Here is a 10,268-nt window from a genome sequence, read left to right on the forward strand (position 1 = left end):
GAGTTTTTATTTTTAATAATTTAAATTTTATATATTTTAATTTTTATTATCTTTCCTAAATTTGAATATTAAATTTATTAAAATTTTTATTTGTTTATGAAAATTGAGATTTTCTTATTTGAATTTTGATAAAATTAAATTTTGAGGACTAAAGTATTGAATTCAAAAAATAAAGGGACAAATCTGTTAATTATGTAATATTTTAGAAACGATAACATTTTTTTTCTTTAATTTTTTGAGAAATAAACATATAAATTTGTAGAAATTAAATTTCAGATACTAAAGTGTTAGGTTATAAAAGGATAATTCAGTTATTTTTTCCTATTTCACGAACGGTATTTTTTACAGAGAGATATTTAATTTTGACAGAATTAAACTTCAGAAATAAAAATATTCTAAAAATAAAATAATAAATTTATTAATTATACTATATTTTATAAATAAAAAAAATAATTTTTTCTAAATTTAGTATAAAAATACATAATTTTTTATTTATTTTTATTTGATGCCATCAATCTTCGGTCTATATAAACAGAGTATAAACGAATATGTTTCTTTAAATAGAAGGCTTTGTCACATCAATTGGGAATGCACCCACCATTATCCAAGGTAAACAAATAAATGTATTAAGATTCTTTGTCTTTTTCCACTAACTAGGGAGCAAAAAGACAGCAGATTAATTTGCAAATCTGGTTTTTCAACGACTTATTTAAACTTTACAAGTCATTTTGGAGTTACATATATAAATATTGTTTACACTTGGAAGAAAATGACTCATAGAAAGTGGCAGATTTTTCATTGTTATTATATAGTAGATGTAACATATACCTATAATTTATATTAATTACGCGAATATGTCCCCATGATTCTAAAAAGGGAGACTTCGTTTGCCAAATAGCCATAACATTCCCTAATCCCTGCCCTTTTGAACATGGCACATATTTTAATAGGAATTTTTTCAGTTTTGATGTAAGAGATGGGTGGAATTGGGTTCAGAATCCAATTCCATTGAAGCAATAGAATATATGTACATATATAGAGAGAGTTGAATAAATTAAATAAGTATTTTTTAAAAAAATATTACTTAAAAATATTAAAAGATAATTTAAAAGTTATTTTTAACACAATTTAATTATAAAAACATTAAGAAAACAAATTTTTTTTAACAGTGTATTTTCAGAAAAGTACTTTTTTTAATTTTCAAATTCAATACGAAACACGAGGGGTGAGCATTCGGTTGGTTCGGTTCAAAACTGAACTGAACCGAATAAATCGAAAACTGAAATTTTAGTATTTATAAAAATCAAATCAAACTGATTTTGATCAAAAATCGAACCGAATTGAACCGGTCTGATTCGATTTGATTCCGTTCAGTTTGATCAGTTTTAATTTTTAATAAATTTTTTATTTTTTACACTTTATTTTTAATATTTTAAAATTTAATTAAAATATTTTAATCTTAATATAATTTAATTTCTTTGTATTATTGAAAATAATATATTATTATCACTAATCGATTTGGTTTAATTTTTTCAATTTTTTTTATCAAAATCGAACCAAACCGAAATAAATAAAATTTTTGAAATTAAAAACCGAACTGAACAAAATTGAATAAAAAAGCGAACTAAATTTTAAAATTAATTCAATTCGATCGATTTTTTCAATTTGAACGCCATACGCTCACCCCACGAAACTACACCCTTAAATTTGGAAAAAGGTATAGAAGTTCCTACCTTCCCAGGATCCTAGCTAGGTTTGGCCAACAGCTTTTCATCCCCAACTCCACTTCCTAAAAGTTCAATAATAACACTTTACACCTTTTTTTTTTTTTAAATTATCAGGTCCTAACTATATAATTCATTTTTATCTTAAAATTATTCAATTAAAATATTTATATATTTAATAAAATTATTTAAATTTTATTATATTAAAAAATTTATTAATTAATTTATTTTAACTTTTATTTAGAGAGACTAAATAATATAAATTTTTAAAATGATGGAGACTAAATAATATATTTACATTTAACGGTTTTATTAATAAAAATGATTTGATTTTTATTTTAATGTGAGTTTAGTAGAAGTATCTTTAAATATTTGAGTCAAATAAATATAAACTTTTATTTTCGAAATGTGAATGATCAATAATTAGTTAAATACAACTATCATTAATAAAATATTAGTAATATACATTTAGCAAAACACGAAAATAAAAAAATCCAACTAATAAAAAAAATACAGTAAACAAAGTTGAGTTTTTTTTAAAATATTATTGAGAAAATAATTACGAATTTTAAAAAATAGCTGATTTCATCGCAAGATCAATTGTGCTTTTCCTCAAAGTTATTATTAATAGCATCTGTGATAAGTGCATGTGATAAAAAAGGAACATTCACCCAATGGCATATCAATTTGTAGCCTAAAAAGGTTTCCAAGTTGGAATTTGAAATATTAAATGCTTTACAATTACATCATATGCTCCTAACTCATCCTATTCCACCCATACATAGACTCCATACCTCCCATAACTTTTATTTCATATATATACTTTATCCATCCTATAAATTTTATCCGCTTTACTTTTTAAAAATATAATTTTTTTATTAATTTTTTAATTATATTTATTTTAAATATATTAAATTTTATTAAATTTGAATCAGATCTAACTCACACAAAAAATAATTGAAGGAAAAAAAATTAATAAATCATATAAGGGACAAATTACCAAAAATGACTACAGGGAAAGAATTAATGAACCATATAAGGGACAAATTACCCTTTTTATATTCAATACATCCCGTTCACACCCAAAATTTTACTGATACGTGTCATGTTGGAGGCCCAAAATTAGATTGGGAGGCTCTGATACCATGTTAAATTTAAGTCTGGCCTAACTTATCTAAAAACTAGTTCAACGAAAGGATTGTTTATGAACCATGTAAGGGCACATTACCCCAATCCACAATCAATGTGAGATTCAATAAATTTTATTAAATAGTAAAAATATTTAAGAAAAATTTTAAAAATAAAATAAAATAAAATAATTATAATAATCAATTTATATATTATTATATTCTAAAAAAATATAATAATTTTAAAATAATAAAATAATATAAAAAAATTATACAACGAATGGAATATATATATATATATATATATATATATATATATATATATATATATATATATATATATATATATATATATTCCATTAGCTCGGATCACAATTCGAAATTGAAATCTCATAATTTTGAATTACCAATATACATCAAAGTAAATTAATGTAAAAGCAAAACAATTATTTAAGATAATTTTAGTGGGAAAATATAGAAGAGAAAATAGAAATAAATAAAAGTTTAGGCTAAATATTTATATAAAATTTTAAATAAAATTATATTTCTTGTAAATTTTAAATTTAAATATAAAATTATTCTAACCAATTAAATTAAAAATTAAAAATTTAGTTCTATATTATTTTAACCGGTTAAAATGAAGAATACATTATTGTTTTTAAATTTTATCAGGGATATTTTCGGTAATTTTATTATTTTTAATTAAAATAAAAGATGAAGAATTTAGTTTAATTTGATATTTAATTAAAATATATCAAATTAAATTAATACTTTAAAACTCCATTTGTTTCACAAGAAAATATTTTTAGTCAACGATAAAAAAAATTTTAATAATAAAAAATAAATTATTTTTTGCACTATAATATATTTATGCACTATAATATATTTATTAAGATCTGTATATATACATTTTTTTAATAAAATTTATTTTTTAAATTAAAATTAATCAATAAAAAATAAATTATCATTGAAAAATAACATAAAACATTTTATATAAAAAATATTTTCTAGATATAAGTTATTTTTTTAAAATAAATGGGCCAATTCAAAAAAAATATAATAATCTAGAAAATTAGATTTTTCATTTTTTTTAATAATAGAAAGAGTTTTTTTTTCCATAAGATAAATTCATTAAGCCATAAAAGGCTAAACAAAGATGATTCTGGTTAGAAGGATTACATCTGAAAGAAGAATTTACCAGAAAATGCCTACACAACTTATATATCATTTCATTTGCTGATCTTCTAATAAAAGAGAAACTAATATTTAAATAATAAGAAACTGAACATTGGATATCATGGACAAAAAACTGAATACACAATGGTAATTCACAATTTTTACACCCGTTAGTCATTTAGAGAATCACTTTCGACAATATAATTTTGACATTCTCTCTTATGAATAAGAAATAGCGCTTCTCTGCACGCCAGCCCTTCAAGGAGAAGAGGGTCTGATATTCCGTATCAGAGTCGATAAGATCAATCCACTATTTGACCCAAGTGATTTCGCACAATGACAGTTGAAGAGTCTTGATTTTTAATCTAATATTGCATCAAAATTCAGTTTCTGAAATGAAAGTTATGGAGGTGACCAAAGTTGTATCATGTTACGAGGTAAAGAGCTAAGTGAACAAAGCTGATTTGGACTGTTTGCTGAATTTAAATTCTCTTGTTGCTGTAAAGCACTTTTAATTATTTTGATTGAAGGTGAAAAAGTTTTTATCTTTTCATATTTACCAAAAGATAAAACCGGTCAATTGAATTAACTTTTAAGCGGATGGTCTCATATCAATTTCAGAATTATTTGTAGGTCTGGAAAAAAAAAAATTCAATTCACTAATTTACTTCTCTCTATTTTTTCAGAGAGAGCATCTCATTTGCCGTTTTAATTTGTTAGGCCTAGGCTTTCATTTCATGCAGCTAGCAGGCAAGTTTCCTTTCCTTGCCTCTCCTTTCTTATAAATACCTTTTTGTTTATTTTGTTTTTTTTTTTTAACACACATGAGAACTTAGGTGTGAGAGAGCATTTTCTTTTCAGATTTCTTGTGTTGGTGCTTGTTGTGCCTTTTTTTGGTTTACAAGCTGGATTTTTGGCATTTATACTCGTTGTTTATAGTTAAGAACACACGTAAGTTTGTCAGATTCAAAACAAATTCTGCAGATAGAAAAAAACAAAAGGCAAAACGACAACGTTTAAGTTTAAAGATCAAAATGATTTGGAGAGTGCCTAGGAACACAAATGTACAGTGTAAAAAATATAGAGTATTTTTCCTCTTTTGTGAGCTGGCACTCCCTCAGCTTGTCCTTTCTTTTCTATTATTATTTCTAGAACAATCTATTGATTTGTATAATTAGGAGTACAAATAGAATGAAATGATAAGATTTTTCCTCTCTCATAATACATTTCCTTTGCATGGCATCAGAGCAGTGCCTCTACTTATACTCTTTTTTTTTTCTATTTTACCCATCCTTTTACACGATATAATGGCTGAAAGCAGTGACCAAACCCAATCCCTGGAAAAGAATAAAGAAAACTCTGAGAATGCAACTGATGATGCAATAGCCCTCCTGAACTTAGAAATCCTGGAATGCAGGCGGTCAGCGTCCCAATGAATGGCAACAACTACCTGTCATGGAGTAGAGTAAGGAAGAAGTGCCGGATCCAAATGCAAGTGATTTGAAGAAGGGGCAGAAAACATATAATATGATAAATGCTTGGCTATTAAACTCTTTGTCAAATCACTACAAGAAAATAGATATTTTGTGGGGAATTTTTCCCATTAAAATTATAAATACTAAAATTATAAATTTCACAACTATAAATATTAATGTCGAAAAGAAAATTCGCTACAAAGTCGCCACTAGAACTGTGTCACAGAAGACTGGCGAAATATAATTTCGTCACAAAAACTATACAAGATAGAATTTTAAAGTCTTTCGTGGCGGAATATTTTCCCAACAGACGTTTGTAGCCAAATAATTGTCCGTAGACATTTGTGGTGAAATATTTCTCCACTTAAAGTAAAAGTATTTGTGGCAAAATTTTCCTCACTAAAAAAACATGACATTTGTGGCAAAATTAAATATTCCTGCCTAATATCAATTATTGGAGAATCATTATAGTCATTAAGAGCTTGCTCACATATATTTTATTTAACCTATTTATCTCATTTTATCAAAACATCTTATTAAAAAAAAAGATACATTCTATGTATATATATTTAAGTCTAAAAGTAGCGTACATTCATCAAGAAAAATAAAATAAATAAATGAATGCATATACGTACAAATTTTTTATAACATATTCATTTAAGACCATTGTGCAACACTTTAGAACTACTTAGAGGAGTTAGAAGAATCCATTTGTCTTTTACAATGAGTCATACCCTACACACTTTAAGACTTGCAATGAAACATGAGTTGTAATAATTCATCACTGGCCTCCTACAATGACATATCAGCAATTTTATTCAAATCAGAGGTTGCATCTGTAGTCTCCTGGACCAATTTGACAAATTTCTTGGTCAATAGGTATGCCAACATAGCAAATTGAAAATTTTATTTATAATAGTAGTCATGTAGAGCCGAAGCCGAGCACAATAAAACATGCAAATAAATTTTTGTATCAGTTTAGGAATGAAAGTGAAATAGAATGCAATGTAACTTTGTAAGAAAATGAATTTAAACCGAAAAACAAATTTATGGCAATCATAATAGCAATATTCTGAAGAACTGACATATTAAGCACATATATCAACTAGCAGCACGAGACTAAGGAAAAAAATATTGATGCAGTGACATGAAGATCTTATCAGTTTTAACTAGAAAATCGAAAAGTTAGTTACCAGAGCTGATATATGCATATGAACACCCTGTCTTTCCATTGCTTTGGTCAATTCCATGACAACATCTTGGCCAATCTATTTTCCAGAAATTAGGATGGGTCATGCCTTCTCTCACAGTATTAGTAACGTAGATAGTCAAGAAAAGAGTGCAAATCTAATATTAGACTTTAAGAATAATGAATTCACTATAAATGAAAAATAAGCATGAGGATTTGATAAACAATATCTAACACTATATAACATCAATTTATAATAAGGGTGAGATACAACTCCATCATACAACCATAGTTATTAAAGGCTCAAGGCGTAGTAAGGCGCCATGAGGTCCTAGAGTCTATGCGCAAGGCGCAGGCTTGAATGACACAAGCGTAAAAATTAAAATAAATAAATAAATATGAATAATTTATCAAATTCAAAAATTGAGATTGGAAAAATTTTCAAATCTGACGCGAGCAAATTGCATGCTGCAGTTTGCATATTTGCAGCATGCAATCTGCATGCTGCAAATATGCAAATTACAGCTTGCAATTTGCTAGCTGCAGATTTGAAATTTAAACATCAAACATTCCACATGGTCACTGAATTCAGCTATTCAATCCCATGACCTAAATGTTCCTTAGGAATTATAATCATTATAGAATAAGGAAATTTAAAATTTTATTAATTAGAAATTTTATGATTATAAGGTTAATTATTTTTACTAATTTAGATTTGCTTACCTTCCATTATATATTCACGATGGATGATGCTCCTCTATGTCCTTCCACTTCCAGACATTCCGGTAATCTTGAAGAAACCAATGATGCCAGCACCATAACACTGAAAAAAATGAGGAATTAGCTTGTTCATTAGCAAAAGAGCCTAGACAATGGTAAAACATCTAGTACAAATAATATATGAGCAAAACCAACTTTAGAGTCTAGCCATATATAATGATTTTCCCGTTCGATCAAATTCAATATTGAAAAACCACTCAGAAGTGAATCAGAAATCGGAATATGATCCATTTCAACCATTAAACTATCAAAATTAAAGAGCACGAAAAATGTCAAAAACCACATAAATTAACACTTGACAGGAGCACTAATGGTAGTGAGGGTTATCAATATGCATGCAACTTATAGAAGTAAAAGCATGAATCCTTCAAATTAATGATTCCAGCTTTTTATCATAAAGAAGAAGAGTTCCTTACCTCAGGATAACAGTCTTGACGAGCAGTTGGTGATTATTGCAGCTCTTGGCAATCTTGGGGCTTGTTTTTCTGCACCAAAACATGAAATAAAATAATTAAAAAGCCTTTATCAATAAAATTTTAACTAATTTTACATAACTTAATGTAGATATTCAATGTAATAATTATTACACTTGTCTTTGGTATAAAGGAAAGCTTATTTTAAATATGTAAAAAAAGAAAAAAGAAAGTGAAGTTAAATAACGGGAAGTTCATCTCCTACCATGGTATCTACACAGACATCTAATCCCAAAATATGCAAATCTAAGTGAAAAAAATGTTAAATATTAACAATCCTCTTACCTTCTGTTGCTATAGCCTATAACACAGAAATATCATAAAAATGAAAATCAATGTCTATTAATGCAGCTTGTTCTGGAATGGTACTTTTTCAGTAAAATTCTTATGAACATGAAACAAGAAATTAAAACAATACAAGTTACGCTACCAAATAGGCAGATACTTTTTGTGGAACAAATTCATTCATTTGGTGACAATTGTAAGTCACACTACCAGATAACTACAAGAGAAATTAAACATTTCAAGTTAAAATGAAAACCCAAGTTTGAACGGTTGAATTCTTTTTTTTTTTTCTCAAAATCACATGGAAAGTTGCACAACTATGAAAACATTATACCACCTTCAAATTAGGATCGCCAATGCCAGCAAAGAATAATTCCTTCAACTGAAATCTAGTGAAAACCATTCGATTAGGATAGTGAAAGACTAAGAAAGAGAGAAAATATATAATATATTGTGAGTGCCGAACTGAGATTTCCTATCAAATCCCTAATTGAAAAAATAAATTGAGATAAAATGAGATGAATTACCTAATTTATGAATCAAAATACCCATGCCTAATGTAAATAAAAATTTCAACCTTCAATATTACAAATAAATTATTACCCAATTTATTAGAGGAAAAAATAGTTGACGGGTGAAAACAACATACTACATAGAGGTTATATTTTCTGAGATTTTAGCTCAATTTATAGGGGGAAGAAAGCACAACAGATAGAGATCGACTGTCAAAGTGAAAGAGGGAAATTTGTCATTAAGCCCCAACAAGTCGAGGACGGCAGAACTAGAGGAGATATAGAGAGCAAGAGAATGGGAGGCATAGAGTCACCTTAATCTTGGCTTTCCCATTTTCGTCGACATATCACACCCATCCACTACTGACCCATACCTCTTCTCCCACTTCTCCATATTTAGACATCTTCCTTGCTCCTTAATGGTGGACGGTGGGTGTGCGTGACTATATGAAGGGTATTACAAATCAGGAGAAGAGAATAGAAATTGGGAGAGAGGAATGGAAGAGCGGCTGTGAAGAAATCGAGAGAGGAAAGTGTTGAAAGTTTATTTTCTCTTAAACGCGATGCAGAGCTGTGCACACTTTTTTTTTTTTTATTCATCTTCCCCACTGATCGTAAGCATTTTGCGGCGTTTTTTCATTTTCGCACTGTTAACCACCACTTATTCATTTTTAGCGGGAAAATAAATTTCTCCATAAATATTTTATCATAAATGATTAAATTTGTTGTAGCGAGTATTGTTGGAGCTTTTATCTATTCAAGTTCTGCAAAGATTTCATGAATAGAAATTAAAGAAAAAGTTTGGACAAAGTAATAGTCCATTACTTTATCAAATTAAAAAAAAATTATATCTATAAAAATTATTGAATGAATTAAATTATTTAAAATTTTTATCTATATGTATCCGTGAATCATTTAAACTAATTAATTAACTTGATAACCATGATAAAGTAATATAATTTCTAATGAAATTTAATAAATAATATAGTCTTATTAAAAATCAAATATTGATCAGGAATTCTCCTTCTTTTCTTATGGTAGTAAGCATAGAGAAACAAAAAGAGATACATAACACTAGTATTAGTGATTTTAATATTGCAGTCTTGAAGGTGAGGGGTCCAAAAGAAATTTCAAATTCCAGAAAGAGGGAAGACAAAAAAAAAAAAAAAAAAAAGACAAAGCAAACAGGGCCTGCAGCCACTGTGGGAACATAGGACACACAAAAGAGAAAAAATACTCTACATTGTTTACGCCTAGCCTCTCTGCAAATCATTTTGATCTTTAAATTTAAATGCCATTGTTTTGCTTTTGCTTTTTCTATCTGCCTTCAATGGGTAACTTGCTTAGGAATTTCAATCAAGCTCGAGATTCCCATTCTCTTTAATTGCGATAACAAGACGATTATTCTATTGTATGCAAACAGATATCAAAAGACTCCATTTCTACTCACCATGTCCAAATCGATGACCTTTTCACCAATCTCTTTGGTGCTTTCACTTTTTATTGCTTTCTGTCCAAGATGAGACT

General features: G+C 27.5%; 1 long non-coding RNA gene across 4 annotated transcripts; it reads right to left on the minus strand.

The window, feature by feature from the left end:
• Positions 1–6,097: 6,097 nt before the first annotated feature.
• On the minus strand, positions 6,098–9,337 carry LOC110622406. 4 transcript variants are annotated; one of them, XR_002489097.2, is made up of 6 exons: positions 9,056–9,337; positions 8,567–8,611; positions 7,888–7,956; positions 7,415–7,514; positions 6,696–6,800; positions 6,098–6,348 (listed from the first exon to the last, which is right to left on the minus strand). It is a non-coding gene; the product is annotated as an uncharacterized LOC110622406 (long non-coding RNA). The 4 variants fall into 4 exon arrangements; XR_006351933.1 differs by having other exon boundaries at positions 6,696–6,770; positions 8,567–8,618; XR_002489096.2 differs by having other exon boundaries at positions 8,567–8,618.
• Positions 9,338–10,268: the final 931 nt, after the last annotated feature.

Source organism: Manihot esculenta, chromosome 9 (genome assembly GCF_001659605.2).
Source record: "Manihot esculenta cultivar AM560-2 chromosome 9, M.esculenta_v8, whole genome shotgun sequence".
Classification (NCBI taxonomy): domain Eukaryota; kingdom Viridiplantae; phylum Streptophyta; class Magnoliopsida; order Malpighiales; family Euphorbiaceae; genus Manihot; species Manihot esculenta.